The sequence below is a fragment of the Giraffa tippelskirchi genome, chromosome 4 (assembly GCF_054371585.1).
Source record: "Giraffa tippelskirchi isolate mGirTip1 chromosome 4, T2T-mGirTip1v1.2.pri, whole genome shotgun sequence".
Taxonomy (NCBI): domain Eukaryota; kingdom Metazoa; phylum Chordata; class Mammalia; order Artiodactyla; family Giraffidae; genus Giraffa; species Giraffa tippelskirchi.
In genome coordinates, this window is record NC_137278.1 from 122,185,035 (window position 1) to 122,209,344 (window position 24,310).

At 36.7% G+C, this 24,310-nt stretch overlaps 1 long non-coding RNA gene across 1 annotated transcript in view; it reads right to left on the reverse strand.

Annotated features, from left to right (window-relative positions):
• Positions 1–766: 766 nt before the first annotated feature.
• Positions 767–24,310, reverse strand: part of LOC145546658 (uncharacterized) — a 29,343-nt gene continuing 5,799 nt past the window's right edge. Inside the window, exon 3 of the long non-coding RNA XR_014083129.1 lies at positions 767–2,186. This is a non-coding gene — a long non-coding RNA (uncharacterized LOC145546658). The remainder of the gene's footprint in view (positions 2,187–24,310) is intronic.

Consider the following 24,310-nt stretch of genomic DNA (forward strand, 5'->3'; position numbering starts at 1 on the left):
TATCTTAAGAAGGTGAAATTAAGTATTTCTGAGAAGTTTATTTGTATACTAAAATTTCATCTTCTAGATAAGAGAATAATGCTTATTAAGCTGTTATTATGACATTGAATAAAGTACAAATCACTGTATCTATAGCAGGAATTTTGGTAGGTAGTTATCATTTTAAATACATAATTTAATGAAAATATATTTCAAACAGTCTATTATTAGCTCTTAATTTCATTTTAAAGCTACCATTTCATTTTAAAGTGTACTATTTTGTACTCATACTCATTTATTATATGATCTTACCTAATTTTCTTATGTATATAACCCCAGGAAGTAATTCATATGTCTTCTCAGTCTATTTTTCACTCTAACCTTCACAAAGAACTTTTTAAGACATTATTTTTTCTTTACCGTATCCATGTCTAGATTTTTTTCATGCTTCTCTAACACCCCTATACCAGATAGCTTATAAACAACAAAAATTTATTTCTCACAAGTCTTGAGGATGTGAATTCCAAGATCAGTGCTCCAGTAGATTTGATACCTGGTGAGAATCTGCTTCCTGTGACTGTAACCTCACAAGAATCAGAAAAGATATCTAGGGATCTAGGGTCTCTCTTATAAAATCTCCATTCCACCCTTATGACCTAATGGCCTCCCCAGAGCCCCACCTTCAAATACTATCCCTGCTGGGAATTGGGTGTTTCAACATATGAATGGGGGTAGGGGTGTAAATATTCAGTCTATAGCACCATACAATAAAAATTTAACATCACAGTTATACTTTAAATCTATGCCTGTATTGTATATGTATCTGTGCTTTACACATAAAAAGACTTAAGACTTTTCAGCCCAAAGAACTGTGTTTTGCTCCCTTGAGGGAAATATTGTTCCCATTGAGAAAGTGTAAGTATTTATTGTTGCTGTTGTTCAGTCACTCAGTCATTTCCAGCTCCTCGCGAATCCATGGACTGCAGCTCACCAGGCTTCCATGTCCCTCACCATCTCTTGGAGTTTGCCCAAGTTCATTGAATCCATGATGCCTTACAACCATCTCATCCTCTGTTGCCCTCTTCTCCTTCTGCCTTCAATTTTTCCCAGAAGGGTCTTTCCCAATGAGTTCACTCTTCACATAGGTGGCCAAAGTATTGGAGCTTCAGCTTCAGCATCAGTCCTTCCAATGAGTATTAAGGGTTGATTTTCTTTAGGATTGACTGGTTTGATCTCCTTGCAGTTCAAGGGACTCTCAAGAGTCTTCTCCAGCACCACAATTTGAAAGCATCAATTTCTCAGTGCTCTGCCTTCTTTATGTTCTTGCTCTCTTATCTGTCCATGACTACCGGAAAGACCATAGTCTTGACTATGAATCTTTGTTGGCTAAGTGATGTCTTTGCTTTTTAACACTCTGTCTAGGTTTGCCATAACTTTCCTGCCAAGAAGCAATTGTCTTCTAATTTCATGGCTGCCATCACCACCCACAGTGATTTTAGAGCCCAAGAAGAGGAAATCTGCCACTGCTTCTACCTTTTCACCTTCTATTTGCCATGAAGTGATGGGACCAGATGCCATGATCTTAGTTTTTTTTTTTTTAATATTGAGTTTTAAGCTGGCTTTTTCACTCTCCTCCTTCACCCTCATCAAGAGGATCTTTAGTTCCTCTTCACTTTCTGCCATTAGAGTGGTATCATCTGCATAGCTGAAGTTGTTGATATCTCTCCTGGCAATCTTGAATCCAGTTTGTAACTCCTCCAGCCTGGCATTTTGTGTGATGTGCCCTACATGTAAGTTAAATGAACAGAATGACAATAAACAGCCTTGTCCTACTCCTTGCTCAATCCTGAGCCAGTCAGTTGTTCCATTACAAAGTTCTGTTGCTTCTTGAGTGGCATGCAGGTTTCTTAGGAGACAGGTCAGATGGTCTGATATTACCATCCCTTTAAGGGTTTTCCACAGTTTGTTATGATCCACACAGTCAAAGGCTTTATTATAGTCAATGAAACAGAGGTAGATGTTTTTCTGAAATTCCCTTGCTTTCTCTATGACCCAGTGAATGTTGGTAATTTGATCTTTGGTTCCTCTCTTCTAAACTCAATTTGAACATCTGGAAATTCAAGACAGACGGATCATAGTGGAGAGTTCTGAGAAAATGTGATCCACTAGAGGAGGATCCTCTTATATTTGAGTGAGAATCCTATGAACTGTGTAAAAAGACAGAAAGATATGTATAAGAATACTTATGCTGAATGCAAAATTTCTTAGTGAAATACCTTCAGTGGACTATTCATTTGTTTATTTGTTTAGCTTTTCTAAAAAAGGAAATTGAAGACGACCTGATATAGGAACTCCAGGTTCTGGTGGTATATATCTTTAAATTCACAAATACAAAAGAGTATTAATTTCCCAGGTTTATATCTCTCTTTTCTTCAAAGCCAAGAATATTTCACTTTGTTCCTAGGTCCGTAAAACCAACCAGAGCCTCAAGCAAGAGGTACATAAGCATTTTTTTACATCAGGATCTTATGGCTCAGGAATTACCTGCGCTACAATTTTAACTCTGCTGCAGTGTTCCCGTTTGAGTTATTGCATGCACGAAGATACATACGTGCTAATAAGTCGCTTCAATTGTGTCCAACCCTTTGCGACCCTATGGACTGTAGCCCATCAGCCTCCTCTGTCCATGGGATTCTACAGGCAAGAATACTGGAGTGGGTTGCCATGCCATCCTCCAGGGGATCTTCCCGACCCAGGGACCGAAACTGCATCTTATATCTGCTGCATTTTCAAGCAGGTTCTTTACAACTAGCACCACCTGGGAAGCTTATTGAGTCATTACTTTATTCCCAGTCTGATGAGCACCGGTCTTCATTAGTCCATTTCTCCCTTGGTCATTTTGCTTGAGTTTAAATACTTAACAGTGTTTCTTCTCCAGCTCAGTCCTTCCTCCCTCCTGCTATAGTTTTCTCCTTTTCTTCTTATCCTCTCTATCTGCATTGTATCACTGCTGCCTCTACTGTTGCCCCTAAATTGGGTGCTTGCCCCTGCTTTGTAGCCTCACAATAATACACATTGGAATTAAAATTATATAAGTTTATAGTGATAATAATTCATTGGTGGATGTAGGTGTTGGTGTGTTGTGATATGTTGAAAAGAATGAGCTGCAGGTACCCCGCTGCTTTTTTACATCATAAATGCAAAGCAGAATAAGTCTTAAGAATGCAATGATTAATTTTATTAGATCTGCTATAATATATTCTACCTAATATATTGGCATCTGCTATGAAAAACATAACTAATAGAAAATTCCTAAAACTGACTCATGCTATTTCCTTAAGTAATTAATTTACTCTTTGCTTAAGGAATTGAATCAGATTGAATTAGATCTTTTAGGCAAGGAAGCCATACACAGGCTGACAAATGAAGAGACATCTCAAACAATTCTCAAAAATCTGAGAAAAAACTAGTTTGTAGCAAAAGCAAAATGGCTGTCTGAGGAGGCCTTACAAATAGCTGTGAAAAGAAGAGAAGCGAAAAGCAAAGGAGAAAAGGAAAGATATTCCCATTTGAATGCAGAGTTCCAAAGAATAGCAAGGAGAGAAAAGAAAGCCTTCCTCAACGATCAATGCAAAGAAATAGAGGAAAACAACAGAATGGGAAAGACTAAAGATCTCTTTAAGAAAATTACAGGTACCAAGGGAACATTTCATGCAAAGATGGGTTCGATAAAGGACAGAAATGACATGTACCTAACAGAAGCAGAAGATATTAAGAAGAAGTGGCAAGAATACACAGAAGAATTGTACAAAAAAGATCTTCATGACCCAGATAATCACGTTGGTGTGATCATTCACCTAGAGCCAGACATCCTGGAATGTGAAGTCAAGTGGGCCTTAGAAAGCATCACTACGAACAAAGCTAGTGGAGGTGATGGAATTCCAGTTGAGCTATTTCAAATCCTAAAAGATGATGCTGTGAAAGTGCTGCACTCGATATGCCAGCAAATTTGGAAAACTCAGCAGTGGCCACAGGACTGGAAAAGGTCAGTTTTCATTCTAATCCCAGAGAAAGGCAATGCCAAAGAATGCTCAAACTACTGCACAGTTGCACTCATCTCACACGCTAGTAAAGTAATGCTCAAAATTCTCCAAGCCAGGCTTCAGCAATATGTGAACCGTGAACTTCAGATGTTCAAGCTGGTTTTAGAAAAGGCAGAGGAACCAGAGATCAAGTTGCCATCATCCGCTGGATCATCGAAAAAGCAAGAGAGTTCCAGAAAAACATCTATTTCTGCTTTATTGACTATGCCAAAGCCTTTGACGGTGTGGATCACAATACTGTGGAAAATTCTGAAAGAGATGGGAATACCAGACCACCTGACCTGCCTTTTGAGAAACCTGTATGCAGGTCAGGAAGCAACAGTTCGAACTGGACATGGAACAACAGACTGGTTCCAAATAGGAAAAGGAGTACATCAGGCTGTATATTGTCACCCTGCTTATTTAACTTATATGCAGAGTACATCATGAGAAACGCTGGGCAGGAAGAAGCACAAGCTGGAATCAAGATTGCCAGGAGAAATAGCAACAACCTCAGATATGCAGATGACACCACCCTTATGGCAGAAAGTGAAGAAGAACTAAAGAGTCTCTTGATGAAAGTGAGAAAGGAGAGTTAAAAGTTGGCTTAAAGCTCAACGTTCAGAAAACTAAGATCATGGCATCTGGTCCCATTGCTTCTTGGGAAATAGATGGGGAAAAAGTGGAAACAGTGTCAGACTGTATTTTGGGGGGCTTCTAATTACTGCAGATGGTGATTGCAGCCATGAAGTTAAAAGACACTTACTCCTTGGAAGGAAAGTTATGACCAACCTAGATAGCATATTTAAAAGCAGAGACATTACTTTGCCAACAAAGGTCCGTCTAGTCAAGGCTATGGTTTTTTCAGTAGTCATGTATGGATGTGAGAGTTGGACTGTGAAGAAAGCTCAGTGTCGAAGAATTGATGCTTTTGAACTGTGGTGTTGGAGAAGACTCTTGAGAGTCCCTTGGACTGCAAGAAGATCCAACTAGTCCATCCTGTGTGTTCATTGGAAGGACTGATGTTGAAGCTGAAACTCCAATACTTTGGCCACCTCATGCAAAGAGCTGACTCATTGGAAAAGACCCTGATGCTGGGAAGGATTGGGGGCAGGAGGATAAGGGGATGACAGAGGATGAGATGGCTGGGTGGCATCACCGACTCAATGGACATGAGTTTGGGTAAACTCCGGGAGCTGGTGATGGACAGGGAGGCCTGGTGAACTGCGATTCATGGGGTCGCAAATAGTCGGACACGACTGAGCGACTGAACTGAACTGAAGTTTTGAATTCTAAACCTCAGACAATTTTTAAAATAAAAAGTTAGTGCTTAAAAACTTTTATCTAATTGAATTGATGTACATTTATAATTTTCCTTCTACTTTTTAAATTGATTCTTTTTTTCTTAATATAGCCTAATGCCATGTTTACTACTGAAAATTATTTATACATATAAAGTGGATCCAAACAGTTCAAATCTTCATTGTTCAGATGTCAACTGTAAACAATAAACAAATGCAGCAATTTTAACTCCTCTTGAAAAAATATAATTTAAGTAAAAATCAACACAATTGAAAAATTGTTCTTGCTCTTAGGGCTACTGTAAACTCCAACCAAGTAAAACAACTGACAGAACTTACATATAATCATTTCCCTCTATGTTATTTAATTGAATAAAGCAACCAGAGCAATGCTAAGTCATTACTGATAGATGTAGACATCTTTAACTTATTTCTGACACTCATGGGAATGCATTAACATTGGAAAGCAAGTAAATTTCATCTTGCATATACCTGGACCCCTGGGAGAAAATAATGTGGTTAATTAACTCTGTATTATCACCCTAGTTTTTCATTCCAACATTAAGTTTGAAGCTGATAAGTTTAAGAAAGATGTATTAGTTTATTAGAAGAATAAACAGAAGTTTGATTAATAAATTTTAATAATCTATTGAAACAATTGCATTCTTTTTACCTTTTTACTTATTAAGATGACTAATTATTATTCTAAAATTTAAACATCCTTTTATTTTTACTGTACTTGTTCACAGTAGTCTTACAGTATAGTGATGGAGTTGAGGTGCTAGTATTTTAGCATTTGTATTCATATGTGAGATTTGGCTATATCTTTTGAAGATGAGTTATGGATTGAATGGGTATGTCCCCTAAAATTCATATACTTAAATCCGAACCCCCCAGTTGTATGGTGATGGTATCAGGAAGTGGAGTCTGGGAACTCGTGAGAGTGGAGACAAGAGAAATAGGATTAGTGCTCTTATAGAAAGAGACGTGAGAGACATCAGACACCATCTGCCTGTGCTTTGTATTCTAGACTTAGTAGCCTCTAGAACTGTGAGAAATAAATGCTGTTTAAACCACCTGCTTTATGGCATTTTTGTTATAGCAGCCTGAACTGATTAGTACTGGGGGGGAGGGGTATATTTTTGTCATATTTGGAATCCATGAATATGTACGTGTCATAAAATAAGTTGAGTAGCTTTCCATTTTCTTCCAATTTAGCACTAAAATAAATAATCTCTAAATCATGTAGGCCCCATGTCTTTTTGGAAATAGTTTTTTTCAGCAATCCTATATTTTATATTTGGATCAATTACATTCTCTGGAAAATTGTCTATTTTAGTCACACTTTAAAAATAAAAGTTTCATATAACATTTTCCCAGTTTAAAATTCCCCTATATTCATAATTATATTGCTTAAGAAATCTTTTAAAAAGTAAGTTGACAGTATTTGAGCCAGGTATTAAAGAATAATTAGGATCTATGATGGGATAAAGGTCATGGGCAGAGGAAATGAATTTTTTTTACTTGCAAAATCTTTTTCATCAGAAACATATCACATTTTACGAGGATAAATTTTTAAAAACTCAATTTAATTAAATTTAGTCTCTAAAAAAATTAAAATTTTGTTGGTGTGCTAATACATGTTCTCCAAGAAGAATGCCTCAGGATGTTTGGGAAAGCATCTATCTTACAGTGCTTTTTGTGTTAGGCAGAATCTGACACCTAGTGACCTAAACCTGTGAATATTTTCTTACTGGACAAAAGAGTCTTTGCTGATATGATTAAGTTAAGGACTTTGGGATGGGGAAATTATCATCGATTCTCTAGGCAGGGCTAATTTAATCACATGGGCCACTCAAAAGGAAGAAAGTAGAAGAGTAGATCAGGAGATGTGAACTGAGAAGGAATCCACCTATTGTTACTGACTTTGAAAATGAAGGAAAGTGGCCATGAACAAAATAATGTGGGTGGTCTCTAGAAGCTGGCAAGTACCCTTAGCTGATACCTATTAGGCACTCAGGGATCCTAGTCCTATAATTGAAGGAAATTTTTTTTTCCCCTCGAGTCTCCAAAAAGTAATGTAACTCTGCTGAAACCTTGAATTTAGCCCAGTGAGACTCTTGTTAGGTTTTTGACCTATGGAATTGTAAGGTAATGCATTTACGATGTTTAACCCGCTGTGAGTGTGTGTGTGCAAAGTCATTTCAGTCGTGGTCTACTCTTTGCGGCCGTATGGACTGTAGTCCACTAGGCTCCCCTGTCCATGGGATTCTCCAGGTAAAAATACTGAAGTGGGTAGCCATGCCCTCCTCCAAGGCATCTACCTGACCCAGGGATCAAACTTTTGTTGCCTGTATCTCCTGCACTGCAGGCAGATTCTTTACTGCTAAGCCACCGGGGAAGCCCTTAACCCACTAGATTCTAGTTGTTACAGCAGCAATAGAAAACTAACATACCTTTAATACTAACAGAATCAGAATAAAGCTTAGTGATGATTCATGTACAAAGCTATGATGCTTTTTAGGTAAAAGTTTTAACACAACAAATCTTGGTTTCTGCTTTGCCTTGATTCATCTAAAGCAGTGTCTTACATAATGGGTATTTAATAAATGCTCATCAGAGAAGAACTTTGAATGAAAATCTATTGTGTGGGAATTCCCTGGCAGTTCATTGGTTAGGACTCCATGCTTTCACTGCCAAGGGCTTGCATTAAATTCCTCATCTGAACTAAGATCCTACATCCCACAAGCCCAGTGGCATAGTGCCCCCCCCACCCAAAATCTGTTATGTATTTGACCATCACTGTTTCTTTGGAGCTGTTTCTTATACTGAATAATCAATATAAAATACTCTGTTGAATGAAAGCACTATATTTTAATTCAGCTGTGTCAAGAAAACATTTAGAATCTGTATACTTTATGTTTTAAATTTCCTGCCTTGTCAGATCTCATAACCAACGTGATATCTTTACAGCTTCCCTGTTCCACAACCTGACGTGTACTCTTCTACATTATCTATCTTTCCTGAGACCCTAATCCTTATCCTGAATTTCCAAGAAGGATAAATGATGTGCTGTGGAGGGCTAGTGGCTCTAGTTCTTTATTTAGTATAAGCATCCTTACTTATTTTTGCTGAGTAGCTAAAATAGATAAGAGTTAAAAGAAAGTGTCAAGATTATTAAAGGAAACTTCTGAAAGCTATAGTTACTTGCAACAGGGAGTAGGTCACGCCAAATACATTATTTCAAAATAAGAGTTTAACAGTCTGGTTAGTGTCTCAATTGTTTTGGCACATCTTCTTGCCATAGCATTTTATATCATAAGAAAAAAACTGATTCTGCTCAAATTAGTATTTTGCCACTCCAGTATACAGGAGCCAGATGAAATGAAACAGAAGTCACTGAAAAGATTTGGAGTCAAACACTGCATTAAAGTAAATGTATTCCTCTCTTCTTCTAATGTTCAATTAAAAAAAACTCATTTGAAATAATTGTTCTGGAATGCTATTAAAAATTCTGCTATAAACAGAATGTCTGCCAAATTACTTTGGAAAGGTCCTGAGCTTTGGGAAACTGTTTGTACAGGTGGGATGTGTTTTAGCTGTTCTGATCAAATCTTATCTTTGTAGGCCTCACAGTATTTTGAATTCTACAGCATCTTTAGGAATCTGAGTAAGCTGAGTTAGGTGTAGTCTTCTAAGTTAGCCCTAGTCTAGATTCAAATTAGTTGACTTCATTCTGGAAGCATGTCTAGGTAAATCAGCACATTCTAATCTATAATACATGCTTCATCCATCCATCCATTCAGCCATCCAGTTAGGAAGAATAAGAATTCCTTATCACAAGAAAAGACTGTAAGGAAGACAAATTACATATTTGGTGGTGCTGTGTTAGCAATTTGTTATTAGATATCAGGTTGGTGCAAAGGAAATTTCAGTGTTTGCATTGTTGATATTTGCCATTTGATATTGGAATACATTCTTAAATGCGGTTATGTTATACATAATTTTAATCTACATTTATTGCTCTTTTTTTTTTGCTAATGGCTTATTGCTTGCTATGTATTTTATATATTTTTTAGACTATGGAAATGGTGCTAGACAAAAAGCAAATTCTAGCAATTTTTTTTATTCTAGTTCAAAATGGGTCATAAAGCAGCAGAGACAACTTGCAACATTAACAAGACATTTGCTCCAGGTACTCATAAGGAACATAGAGTGCAGTGGTGGTTCAAGAAGTTTTACAAAGGAGAGGAGAGCCTTGAAGATGAGCATAGTGGCCGGCTATTGAAAGTTGACAATGACCAATTGAGAGCATCATCGAAGCTGATCCTCTTAAAACTACACGAGAAGTTGTCCGTGAACTTGATGTGGACTATTCTATGGTCATTTGGGATTTGAACCAAATTGGAAAACTGAAAAAGCTCAATAATTGGGTATCTCATGAGCCCAGCAAAAATGGGAAAAAAAATTGTCATTTTGAAGTGTCATTTTCTCTTACTATATGCAACAACAAACCATTTTTCAATTGGATCGTGGCATGTAACATGTGACAAAAAGTGGATTTTATATGATAACTGGCGATGACTAGCTCAGTGGTTGGACCAAGAAGAAGTTCCAAAGCTCTTCCCAAAGCCAAGCTTGCACCAAAAAAAGGTCATGGTCACTGTTGGTGGTCTGCTTCTGGTCTGATGCACTGCAGCTTTCTGAATCTAGGCAAAACTATTATATCTGAAAAGTATGCTCAGCAAATCAGTGAGATGCACTGAAAACTGAAATGCCCGCAGCCAGCACTGATCAACAGAAAGGGCCTAATTCTTCTCCGTGACAATGCCCAACCTCATGTCACACAACCAATGATTCAAAAATTGAATGAATTGGACTATGAAGTTTTGCCTCATCCTTCATATTCACCTGACCTCTCACCAACCAGCTACCACTTCTTCAAGCATCTCAACAACAATTTTGCAGGGAGAATGCTTCCACAACCAGCAGGATGCAGAAAATGCTTTCCAAGAGTTCATTTGATCCTGAAGCACAGATTTTTATGCTACAAGAATAAACAAACTTATTTCTCATTGGCAAAATTGTGTTGATTATAATGGTTCCTATTTTCATTAATAGGCTGAGCCTAGTTATAACTATTTAAAATTCAAAGTCTGAAACCTCAGTTACTTTTGCACCAACCTGATGTTTTCATGGTCACTTGTGCTAATTTGTGTAGTGCAGCTTCGGTTAAAAACAGTACAGTCTCCTGCTTAGCCTATATGTCCGAATCATTTGTCTGGGCATTAAGTGCAGCATATTTTGGAGATGTTAATAACACACTTTAACTTTGATAGGAAATTAAACCCTCTAAAAAAGGAGCAACCACTGTGGGTTAAGATCAAGCACACTATTAAGTAAAATGCTAAAACTGCTGAGAGTATAATTCTTACTCTTCCTTAGAATCTGCTGCTTTTGTGTTATACTTTCATATAATATATGTTTTGGTAAGGAGAGATATTCACTCTTTTTCTATCTCTTAATTCTCTATCATTAGACAGTTATGACAGTTTATTTATGTTTCTTTTCCTGTTCTGAAAAGACCAAAATATGAATAATTTTGGTTTCAAGGAATGCCTTTTTCTTTTCCATTGGGATGCCTTTTTCTATGCTTTGTATACTTCTTTTAACATCTATGAAGAGCTGGAGAGCCAAGATAAGAGGACTGGTTGGGAGTGGGGGAAGGGAGTCCTTTAGTCTAGGCTTTTAGGAGAGAAAAAGTACTGTATCATTGGCTTCACTGCAGCTAGGGGTTTCACATTACAATAATAAATAGTGTGCACTTGCCTTTGGATACCTGTCTGCTTAACTTGAACAGCAGAATAATATCTCAGCATGTGTAAGAAGAGGAAAAGAAAATTTTCATCCTAAATATTATAAATATAACAAATATTCTGACACTTAAATACAACTGAATGTATAGAAAGCCAAATGTCTGGAAAAAACATAACTGTAGGATCTTTTCAACTTCAATTTGTTTGGCACTGTAGATTTTTTAAGAAAAAGCATGTAAACACATGTAAACCCATGGCTGATTCTTGTCAATGTATGGCAAAAACTATTACAATATTGTAAAGTAATTAGCCCCCAAGTAAAATAAATAAATTTATAAAAAAAAAAAAAAATAAAGTTACTGAAAAAAATTAAAAAAAAAAAAAAAAAAGAAAAAGCATGTATTTCTTATGGATCGATGATATATCTACAATTAATCTGTACTATCTTAATGTTCTTTTTTCTAAATTTACTTTCTTTTCTGTATATAACAAATGATGTATGTTACTCAGAATGGGCTTCCCGGTGGCTCAGTGGAAAAAATCTGCCTGCAATGCAGGAGACTCAGGTTCGAGCCCTGAGTGAGGAAGATCCCCTGGAGAAAGAAATGGTAACCCACTCCAGTATTCTTGCCTGGGAAATCCATGGGCACCTGGTGGGCTACAGGCCATGGGTCGCAAAAGAGTCAGACAGGACTTAGTGACTAAACAACAACAACAACAACAACTCAGAACCAGCTTTGGAGAAAATTGGAAATTTACTGATGCTTCTATTAGTTTTCACCTCCTTCTAATTTTCTGGTATCCTCATGGTATTCTGTCTGGTCCAACATCTCCCACTGAAGTTTTTCTAATATGGTAATGCATATGAATTTGAGGCTGGAAGGTAGAGAAATTTATGTTGCTAGGAACTGGATAGTCCATTAATGAACACAGCAGGTGACCATTTTCTCCATGTATGAACACTATTAATTTTGTACATGAAAGTATACTGAATGTTGACTGAGCTCTTTGTTTTGATTAAAAGAATGCAGCATTTTTACTGTGAAAATCAGCTATGTCTGATGAAATTTTACTGTTCTAAAGGAGTTCAATTTTCTTATTTTATAAGTTAAAAGTATTTTGTTCATCTGAGTGCAAATTATTTACTGAATATTTGTAATTTTCTCAATTTTTAAAATTTCCAATACTGTACTTAATAACTACATCGTTTGTATGCTTCAGAAAAAAGGTATTAAAGTTCAGAATGGCAGAGGAAAATGCCAGTATAATTTTTCTGTTTACCAAAAGCAGTTTTCCTAAAATATCTTCCTCAAATATCTGACAAGTAGCACCAAAAACAAACAAAAAAAACCTCCTGCTTAATTACTTGTCAGTCTCTATATATTTATCTTGAATTGAAACTGATTTTTCTACAGAAATAATTCTGAGCTTATCAGTAACTGCCAATGGATTTTTTTTTAATGTGATGAGAAAGCATTTCATTCAAATCGAAGCCTTATGTTCAGCAATGGCTCATCACATGAGACAATCTTTGTGTGTAATCCTCTGTGATGGATAATGCAATTCCGTGTACCTTCTCTGTGTGTGTGTGTGTGTGTGTTATCCAAAGCTAATAAAGGAAGAATGGGGTGGTTGCTGCTGGGAAGGAAAAATAGGGAAAAAAAAAGCTGTATCAACATGAGATTTCAAGAAAATAAAAGGAGCTTAGGCTTGATGACTAAAATCCAAAACCGGAACTTGGCAATTATGAGCTGGAAGGTATTCATGCATTTTATGAGTAACGCTATTTTTGGCTGAGACATAATTCAAAGGAATCACTCACTGCTTGAAAGAAAGCCTAGGTATATTGGCACAGTCACTGAAAAACAACATTTCTATAGTGCTTCCAGCAGCTCTTTATTACTGAAAGGAATAAAAGTGGAAAATCTCCCTCACATGGGGCTTTAAAGATAGCCACCTACCAGCATTTTACTTTCTTAGTGTTAAAAAGATGAGATAACCATCCTTTTTTTCCTGAAAAATTTGTTATAGAACAGCTTAGTAACTTACGATATATTCCTTATGGATTAACTATTTCTAACCTGTGCTTAAACTAAATTTTCATAAAAAGGATTTTCTGAAGATCAGAATGAAGCTAACCTGACTCTGCAGTTCTCTAAAATTCAGCAGGAAGCTGTTTGAATTGAAACATCATGTGTGTGATTCCTGCTAAGCATCTCTCTGACATGTGGAATAATCAAGACCTTCTGGTGAAACCAGTTCCCTCATTGGTCTTGAGCATGATTGATGGCAATGTGAGGCTGCTTTGCTCATGGAATTTCAGAGATCTGTGGCATGTTTATATTGAAGGGTGAGGTCATTCTAATGCCACAAAAATCTGACACCCAGCACGGTGAGTATCTGCAACATAAAACTTGTACAGGGTAACTTTTTATTGAAGCAGTAGATGAAAAAATTTATGAAAGAATGAATGAGTTAATCAGTACAGATGTGTTGCAGGACCATATCTCTTTAATTCTAGTCAGGTGTCTTCAGAATGGGTGGGCTCTGTCATGAGAGTTATAATTCCATAAGAAAATCTAGAGCAAGTTCAGCAAATATGCAGTACAACAGCCATCATTCCCCGAGACGTAGTTAATCTGTCAGGGTACTCTTCTCAGCCAAAGAGATGTTAGACTCTTATTTCTCAATAAGAGTTCTCCAGGCAGTCATTTCCAACCAATCAGAGTTGGCATAAGAAAGTCAAATATCTATCTTTGTTCTAAACAAACTAGTATAATCCTTAAAAAAAAAAAAAGAGCCTCACATTTTTCTGCCTTTTTTAAGTAGTACATTTTGCACAACCCATTCATTTACTCATTATTTACTCAAATTGTCAAAAAATGGGCTGAAAGAGTCTATGAAAATTTTATGGAGGAAAAATCATGTGGAATGCTAGATATAGGTACTGTTCCTTGCCCTAAATCTTTAACTGGATTAGTCACATATGGATCACCTGAGTATCTTATAAAAGTGTAGATTCATATTCAGTAGGTCTGGAGAAGGTAATTCGTGTGTGCATGCTAAGTTGCTTCAGTCATGTCTCACTCTTTGCAACCCTATGGACTGTAAGCCTGCCAAGCTCCTCAGTCCATGGGATTTTCCAGTCAAGAAGAGTAGAGTGGGTTGCATGCCTTCCTCCCAGGTATCTTCCTGACTCAGCGATGGAACTGGTGTCTTTTTGTTTCCAGCATTGGCAGGTGGGTTCTTTACCACTAGAGCCACTTGGGAAGCCTGGAGAAAGTAATAAGTATCTGCATATCTAATAAGACCATTGTCAGATATGCCAATCTTGCTGATTGGCCCTCCAACCACATTTTGAATAGTGAGAGGAGATAGTTGATTTTCAACCTTGGCTTCACATTGAAGTTACTAGAGAGCTTTAAAAAATATTGAGAGCCGGGTCCTTCCTCAGAGATTCTGACTTAATATGACCAGGAAGTGACTTGCACATTTGGATACTTATATAATCCTTTAGGAAAGTGTAATGTGCAGTCAAAGTTGAGCTTTGACTTTTTGAACTTTTGATCCTTTTGAACTGTGGTGTTGGAGACGACTCTTGAGAATCCGTTGGACTAGAGGGAGATCAAACCAGTCAATCCTAAAGGAAATCAATCCTGAATTTTCATTGGAAGGATTGATGCTGAAGCTGAAGCTCCAATACTTTGGCCACCTGATGCAAAGAGCTGACTCATTAGAAAAGACCCTGATGCTGGGAAAAATTGAAGGCAGGAGGAGAAGGGGACGGCAGAGGATGAGATGGTTGGATCGCATCAATGACTGACCCAATGGACATGAGTTTGAGCAAGCTCTGGGAGATGGTGAAGGACAGGGAAGCCTGGCGTGCTGTGGTACATGGGATCACAAAGAGTCAGACATGACTGAATGACTGAACAACAACCATGTGTGGTCAAAATTGAGAGTCACCAATTTAAGCTGACATAAGCCTTGTTTCCGGTCCTTCATCAACATGCAGTTGATGTCATAGAGCTCACTCAAAATACCCTTCTCACCCTCTAAGCCCTCACTCATTTTGATTTACCCTTTACTTAACTTTGCTCTTGTTTTTTATGACCTTTATCTCAATTTTTGCTCCTGGTCTCCCATTTGACCTCTCTTGTCATCAAAAGCTTCCTTCCCTTGGCTTTTCTCAGGATGCTTTGGCTTGGGTTGTTCTTATCATCTTATAGCCACTGGCTCTTTTGAATAGTAATTTCTGCTTATATTTTGGTCCCATGAAAAATGTTATGTACTCTGGCTCATGAGCTGGAAGGAATCAGAGATTTTTCTGAACCTTGGGAGTTCAGAGGCTGTGACTTAAAAAATGAGAACCAAAGGATTCTCAGTATTCCCTCAATAATCATAAAATGGTATAGCTGGAAGAAAATCTAAAAGATTATCTGGTTCAATATCTTTGTGTCAGATATGTCATCAGGTGACTCTCAGTGAATAATACCCTTGTATGGTCCTCTCTCCTTGAAAAGGGTGCAACCTGTGACTTGCCTCTATGAAATAGAAAATGAGAAGGGTGATGAGATGTCAGATTCATGACTACATTTAGTTATCTGATGACGTCTTAGCCAGCCAGAGAGAGAAACTGTTCAGTTGTCCTGGAAGAAGCCAACAACCACGTTGTGAACTGCCTGTGGTAAAGGTCACATGGTCAAAAAACCGTGGACAGTTTCTGAACAACCCTCCAATCAACAGCCAATACAAAGACAGATCCCTCAGTCACACAACCATAAGGAAATAAATTCTATTCACCATCACAATGACCTTTTAAGCAGCTTCTTCTCTGGTCAAGCCTGCAGAAGTGAATACAGCCCACCCGACACCATTACTGTAGCCTATTGAGATCCTGAACAGAGGAACTAGCTAAGCTATGATGAGATTTTTGACTTACAGAAACTAGGAGGGAGATACAAGTATGTGTGTGTGCAATAATTTATTACACAGCAGTAGAATACTAATACAATAATCATTTTGCAGATAAGGAAACAGAGATCTGGAGCTTATATGACTTGTAAACAATACCCTGTAAACTAACAGCAGAGTTGAACATAGAATTTGGAACTTATAACTCCTACTCTGGACTTTGCTTCTTCTTTTTAATAAAGAATTTTTTAGATGAGCTTGAGGTTCACAGAAAAAAATTGAGGAGAAGGATAAGATACAGAGATTTCCCATATGTCTCCTTCTCCACCCTGCATCTATAACTTCTGCCATTATCAACAATCCTCTCCAGAGTAGTACATTTGTTAACAATAGATGAACCTACACTGACATATTGTTGTTACTCAAAGTCTATAGTTTGCATGAGAATTCACCCCTAGTGTTGTACATTCTATTAGTTTGGACAGATTTATAATACTATCTCTCTTCTTTTTAGTCATTTAATGTATGACTAAATTTGAAAGGACAGTTAAATAGAATACAAACAAAATACATAAGATAAATAATGAATTATCATACAGAAAAACACTAGATTGTCTCCACTCGTTATATCTTCTTTATGGTGCTTTTTTCTTGGATATTTCATGAGATGTTAAATAATAATTATGTTTTTGAATTTGGTTAGTTTTCAGTCATTAGTCATTGTTTGATAAGAAGATATTACACTTTTGAAAAATCATCAGCAAAATGCAGAGGCAGGGGAAATATATCATTACTATTATATACAGTTGTCAAGGAAAGCAAAAGTATATTTTTCTATAATCAAAAAACATATTAAACCAAATATTAATTTTATTTCAAAACCAAAAGAAAACAAACAAAATACTTGGAATACGTGAAATTTACCCTCTTATAAAATACATATTGAATAAATATAATGAACACTACCAATGACTCAGCAAACAAAATTAAGAACATTGTTCAGTTTTAAAAGTGTAATATATTTTTGCAAAGTTGTCAGAAATATACCTATTAAAGTTTTTTTCACAATACTTTGAATAAGTAACTACATTCTTTCCCCTTTGTCTGAATCTTTGATATCCAATTCAGTTCCTGGAACAAATATTGAGTCCATACAAAGGGCCAGATGTATTAATCACTGGAATTGCAAAGATAAATTAGGTACAAATTCCCTCAAAGAGCTGATAGTCAAGTTCATATCCTCCTGCATGCTGGCATCATTAACAGTGAGAAAAATGACAGTCATCATAGGCATTTGGTTCATATGATTGTGAAGAGTTTATGTTGATTGCCTGATTGGTGTTTAGTATAATGCTAGGTTCTCTGGAGTGCAAGAAAAAGCTGAAATACATTGTCCCTGAATCTTAAGCACCTCATTAAGGACTTTAAAATAGTGAAAAAAAATAGAGTTGTGTTTTTTACCCTAGTAGTAAAAGAATCACATTTCTTCTATTCTACTTTTAATTCTTTAATATCACAATATACTAGAAATGGATATTGGACAATGGAGTTTACCAAGCAGATTGCCACCCCTACATTTATTTGAGGGACACGGTGTCATTCTTGGAAGATCACAGATTTTATTTAGATTTAGATAGAGTATCACTCGATCCCTGGTCGTATAACTCTTGTGTAAGCTTGGGAAAGTCATTTAATCTCTCTGAGTATCAGATTCCTTATCTATTAAATGTGTGCTTTGCAGAGTCGTGGAAATCAAATGAGATCTTCTAAGCACCTGGAATACTGTCACCTGTTCGATACTAAAGATAATATTTTTGGATGTGGAGAGTCTGCATAATATTTCTTATCACTTTCTTCTTTAGTAACTGAAGCTTTAGCTGGTTACATGGCTAACTAGATAAAGATTCTATTTATAAGCCTCCCTTGCGATTAGCTGTAGTCCTGTGATTAGACTCTGGACAATGAGATTTAAGCAGAAGTTATTGATGCAACTTCCAGATTATCTCTTACAAGGCTTTGTCTCCCTCCGCTCTTGATTTTCTCCGTCTCACAGGCTGAAATGTGGGTGCCATGAGAAGCCATGTTCAATTTGGAACAAGCCCCTAGGGGTCGCAGAGGAACAGAAATGGAAGGCAGTCTGGATCTCCAATGACATCAATCCCTCATACCAGCAATGAACAACCTTCTCAGGTTATTTTGGGGAGAAATAAATAAATTATTCTTGGCCAGGAAAAAAAAAAAAAGATGGAAAGTGAGTATGGAATTTGTATGTTTACGAAGAAGCAGAATTTAGTTCCAACCAACTAGTATCTCACCTTCTATAATGTAGATTACCTTATAGAAAAAGTACTCAGCTCTCAATAGTAGCACTAGTTTTAAACTTATATTTAAAACCTTTTAGATGATATTCTAAAAGAAGAGAAACATACTCCGTTTTACTAAAACAGAATTCTATACCTCAAAACAAAGCATGAAGTTCATGGAAAATCTGAAAAAAGCAAACCTGGAATGACTACCAATTGTATCTTCAGTAATAATACAAATCTTTGATATCCAAAATAAAGGTTGGTTCAAATACAAATTAGTATGAAATGGGAAAATTTTAATGCAGAATTATTTGAGTTTTGTTACTGAAGAGTGATATCAGAGAGAGAGGAAGAGACATATAACTTAAAAGAGAATTTGTTTTATTAATAGGACTTTCTGGAAAAGTTTTACTAAACTTTAGTTCATTTTCTTGTTTCTCAATATATAGGAAGGTAGATAACTGAAAGAGAACAATTAGAACCATTTTTTTAATATGAAGGGAATGATAAATGAAAAAAATATTAAAAATTTAAAAATGAAAGGTCAAGACTGAATATCTTTAGTCCTACTGGCAGTAGCCTCATTTTTCAAAGCAGTAGCAGTGTATTGGTCAACATAACTAAACATCATGTAGCATTGCTATTATAGAATGTATATAATGTAAACATTTTCCTGTCGAAAGAGGGCACACAATATTAGTAATGCTGGCAATGTGTCATACATGTTAGTACGATTTTTCTGTCATGAAAATTTGGAAATGTATTTTGGAAATATATTACAGTTTGACTAAGAACCATTGAATGTCTGTTCTAGTCTAGAAAGAAAGAATAGTCATGAGTCTCAACCTGCAGATTGGATCCGACTTACCAAAGTGCAAACCTGGAGTCACTCAAGTAGTGAGCTGTTTTGACAAAGTAAGCCAAAATTAAGAATTCTCCAGTGACTTTCAAAGTTTATACATAACACTATTAAATGAAAAAGTAGCTTTCCTGTTGACTCCAGCCACAAAACAGATATTCATGACCAAATATTTAACAGCAGTACTAACAATGCCAAAATAAGAGGAGGAGAGAGCAGGGGAAGGAAGGAAATAATCATTTATGTGAATTGGAAATACAAAATGTTCCAAGCAAAAATGAATTACATTATGAGAGTATTTTTTTCAATGTCAAAACGTTTTCTAATGGGCCAAAAAAGAAGATGGAAAATACTTTTTACTTACAAATATAATTAGACTCACAAATATTCCACCCATTAGCATTGTCTTTCCCCACAATGCTCTGTCTGTTTTTTGGTAATTATTCTCTACTGCTCATTGTGTCCAGATGACTAGCTGTACAATAACATAAGCATAAGCATGTAACAAATATAGTCATTGGTTTTCCTGTAATAGATTTGTATAGAAAACAAATTAAAAGCTCCTCAGAAGCTAGGTTGTAATTTCATGAAATGCTGATTTACTCACCATCCTAACCCCAGGCTTGATCAGTCCTTTTGCTTCTTTGACACAGGCATATCAACATGCACAGTAGGATATGAAAGTATTTCCAGCATTATCACAAAGATCAGAATGTGGCCAGTACTGTCAAGTGTATTTTATTTAATAAAAAATTTGATGAAAAATTAATAGTACCTTCCATATGTCCACTACATAGAATTATTCACATTTTTCTGAGTAAGTCATGTTCTCATGCATTCATATACTCATTGATTGGTATCTTTCCTTTCCTGTAAATGTCCTCTTTTCTTTTATTTGCCTGAGGAAATTTTAACATTCTGTGTTAAGTATTTCTTTTGTGCAACAAACCATGCTCACATGGTAATTTTTGCATGCCTCTTTTGTAGTGGTGGTATAGTGTGTCCCGCTTTTTTTTCTTTACATGTTTAGAGTGTAAATATCTCAAGGTCATGTCATTTGTGTTATTTAGCTGTATGTCTCTGTTTGTAGTCAGTATAGTAATGATTAAGATGTTAAACCAATCTTGAATGTGATAAAAATAATTTACACAATGCTTTGTTGTTGTTGAGTCACTAAGCTGTGGCCAACTCTGCGATCCCAGGACTGCAACATGTCAGGCTTTCCTGACCTTTGCTATCTCCTGGAGCTTGCTCAAACTCAGGTCCATCGATTTGGTGATGCCATCCGACCATCTCATCCTCTGTCGTTCCGTTCTCCTCTTGCCCTCAATCTTTCCCAGCATCAGGGTCTTTTCTAATCAGCCAGCTCTTCCCATCAGGTGACCAAAGTATTGTAGCTTCAGCTTCGGCATCAATCCTTCCAATGAATATTCAGGATTGATTTCCTTCAGGATTGACTGGTTTGATCTCCTTGCTGTCCAGGGGACTGTCAAGAGTCTTCTCCAGCATCACCAATCAAAAGCATCAATTCTTTGGTGCTCAGCCTTCTTTTGGGTCCAACTCTCACATCCGTACATGACCACTGGAAAACCATGGTGATTTAGTCACTCAGTCATGTCTGACTCTTGTGACCCCATAGACTGTAGCCTGCCAGGCTCCACTGTCTATGAGATTTCCCAGGCAAAATTACTGGAGTGGGTTGCTATTTCTTTCTCTAGGGGATCTTCCCAACACCAGGATTGAACTCTGCCTGCATTGCAGGCAGATTCTTTACCAACTGAGCCATCAGGGAAGCCTGGGAAAGCACAGCTTTGACTATTTGGACCTTTGTTGGCAAAGTGATGTTTCTACTTTTCAATATGCTGTTGAGGTTTGTCATAGCTTTTATTACAAGGAGCAAGCATCTTTTAATTTCATGGCTAATTTCATGGCTGCAGTGATTTTGGAGTCGAAGAAAATAAAATCTACCATTGTTTCCATTTTTTCCCCATCTATTTGCCATGAAGTGATGGGACCAGATGCCATGATCTTAGTTTTTTGAATGTTGAGTTTTAAGCCAGCCTTTTCACTCTCTTCTTTCACCTTCATCAAGAGCCTCTTAGAATCAAAGTGTTTTCTCATTTATTATCTTATTTAATCTTTTAGCAGCCCAGTGAGATAACTCTGTGTTAACCAGATGTGTGATTAACTGAAGCAATGTAGTATTTACTCAATTTGGATACTGTAATAGTTATTTCCAAATCTGACAACAGACCAAATTCACCAGGAGAAAATTCTTAGAAATTAAAAGCTAAGCTAAACTAAACTAAATATTTCCATAGTGTAACATGTAAGGGCTCCAGAAGTGTATGAGATATTGTTTTTCAGTTGCCAAGTTGTGTCCAACTCTTTGTGACCCCATGGGCTGCAGCATGCCTGGCTTCCCTGTTCCTCACTATCTCCCAGAGTTTGCTCAAGTTCATGTCCATTGCATCAGTGATGCTATCCAACCATCTCATCCTCTGTCGCCTTCTTCTCCTTCTGCCTTCAGCCTTTCCCAGCACCAGGGTCTTTTCCAATGAGTCGGCTGTTCGTATCGGTTGGCCAAAGTATTGGAGATACATGCTCCATGAGATATACACCACCACAAATAAGATCAGCCTATGCATTCTATTTTGTACTTTCTTTATTTCCTCCCAATAATCATTTGGAGGTGTGATATTATCACACACAGATCCACTTGTCTTTTCATTGGGTCTGGCATATGCAAGTATGTGAAAGCATAGTTCATTTAACCAGGTCTCTATTAGTTTTTCTTGTTTCCCTGGGGATGGGTGTTGTGTTTGTTTTGCTCTTATATAGAAAACTCAAATGTCATTCTATTATTAATCTTTATCCTTACATATTTATTTTCCCATACTATTCTGAATGTATTTAAGGGTTGTATTAGAGTAGGTAGATTGTTGCTTCCAACGATATATGCTTTTAAAATTTTGATGAAAGTGAAAGTGTTAGTCGCTCAGTTATGTCTGACTCTTTGTGACCCTGTGGACTGCAGCCTGCCAGGCTCCTCTGTCCATGGAATTCTCCAGGCAAGAGCACTGGAATGGATTGCCATTCCCCTTTCCAGGGGATCTTCCCTACCCAGGGATCCAACCTGCCTCTCCTGAATTGCAGGCTGATTCTTTACTGCCTAAGGCACCAGGGAAGCCCTAAAATTTTGATAAGACGTTGCAATTGATTTTTAGAGTTTTTTGGATTAATCTGAATTCCCACCAGGGAGAATTGAAAGTTACTGATGCACTACACATACATTTACTGAAGTAATCTCCAACTGTAATATTGGCCCATCTTGACTGTGAAAATTGGCATCTTGTTCCTGGTTATACTTGTGTTTCTTTAATTATGAATAAGGTTGAGCATTTCTTCATATATTTGTTGGCCATTTGTGTGTGTGCACATGTGTGTGCCATCTGTTCATCTTCTTGACCCATTTTCTTTCATATTGTTAGCCTTTTCTGTATTTTTTGTATGATAGAGAAATTAGCCTTTTTACATGTCTTACAAACACTGTCACCAATTATGTTTGAAGTATAATTTAAATACACAGAACATAGGCACTTTTCCTCTTCACTCCAGCCTTGTTTGAATCTTTGGAAGTAAGAACTAAGGAATTTGACATTTTGGAAACTTGCCCCAGGTAATTCTACTATAGCTGACCTAAGATAGTATTTGAAAACTACTGGGTTATGTAGCAGGCGTGGCAGAGTTAAGTTAAAAACTTATGTTGTTAGAGAAACTATTTTTGACAGTAGCATGCAGAAAGAATCATGGAAACCATGACTCTACTCAAATGGGAATCCTCTCCTCAAGAGTATTGATCTGCACATAATTTTTCCTGACTAAAGCATCATGGCTATAAAAATTCCTTTTGGTATTATAGTATGGTAGAAATATAGAAACTTACCAAGAAATAGAGCTATAAATCTATTTCTAGGGAAGCTCAGCAAAGATACTTTGCAGAGCATTTGGAAGAAGCAAGTATTCTTTGTAATGACATGGGCCAAGTAAAGATGCAAAGGCTAGCAATTATAAATAAATAAAAATAAGATCTGATTAGCAACAGTTGATGATAAAGGGGGCATAATTATCCTAGATGAGAGAGACTGCTGAGAGCTATTCTAATTCTTTAATGTAAAATTAATTAGTAATATTATATAGTTTTATGCTTGTCACATATAATAATAATCATAACTGACACTGAAGAATTTTGTTAAATATTTTTTGTGAACTTAGTATCTATAAAGTAGACCCTATCATCACCTTTTATTACAGAAAAAATGAAAGCGTTTAAATGATTTATCTGAGGCTGTTCAAATGGTAGGTGACAGAAGTAGACTTTGAATAGTGCAGCTCAAGAGCCCATGTTCATAATTGCCATGGTACACTTTTTAAACTTCACACTTAATTATTCATAAAGTAAGGTGGGTGGCATGAGGTTTTCATTCCAAAGAATCTAAGAATTATCCTATTTTTTCTCTTCTCATATTATTTTAACCATTACATAAGAAAATTTCCCACAAACCTCCTAGGCTATTGAGAAAACAGAGAGAGGTAGAGTCTTTTTCTCTGTTTTCTCACTTACTCCTTCCATTAGAGGTAATTTATCCAACTTCATTTTTCTGTTAAAGATTATGGCTCACGTGTAGCGTCCTCCTAAATCTATCTTTTTTGCTCTCTTGGTATTGTTGCCTCTCTCCTAGGCTATATAAGGTCTTATCTTATTTCCATTCTCTGTAAAGCAAGTGAGAAAACTGAGCTTCAGTCTAACAGACCCGAGCATATTTCAGCTCTCCTTATTCCATATTCTCCACCTAAAGAAGATATTGTAAACTTACCCCTCGGCAATGTTTCTGTGGTCTTTCAACTGACTAGAATTTGTGGGAGGAATAATCAGTGCCTCCCATTTTAACACATGGTGCACAAGGTAGGTATCTTTTAGAATAAAAATAAGGATTACTATTTGCGGAACAAATTATTCCATGGGAGGATGGATAGACTTCATTTAGTTGCA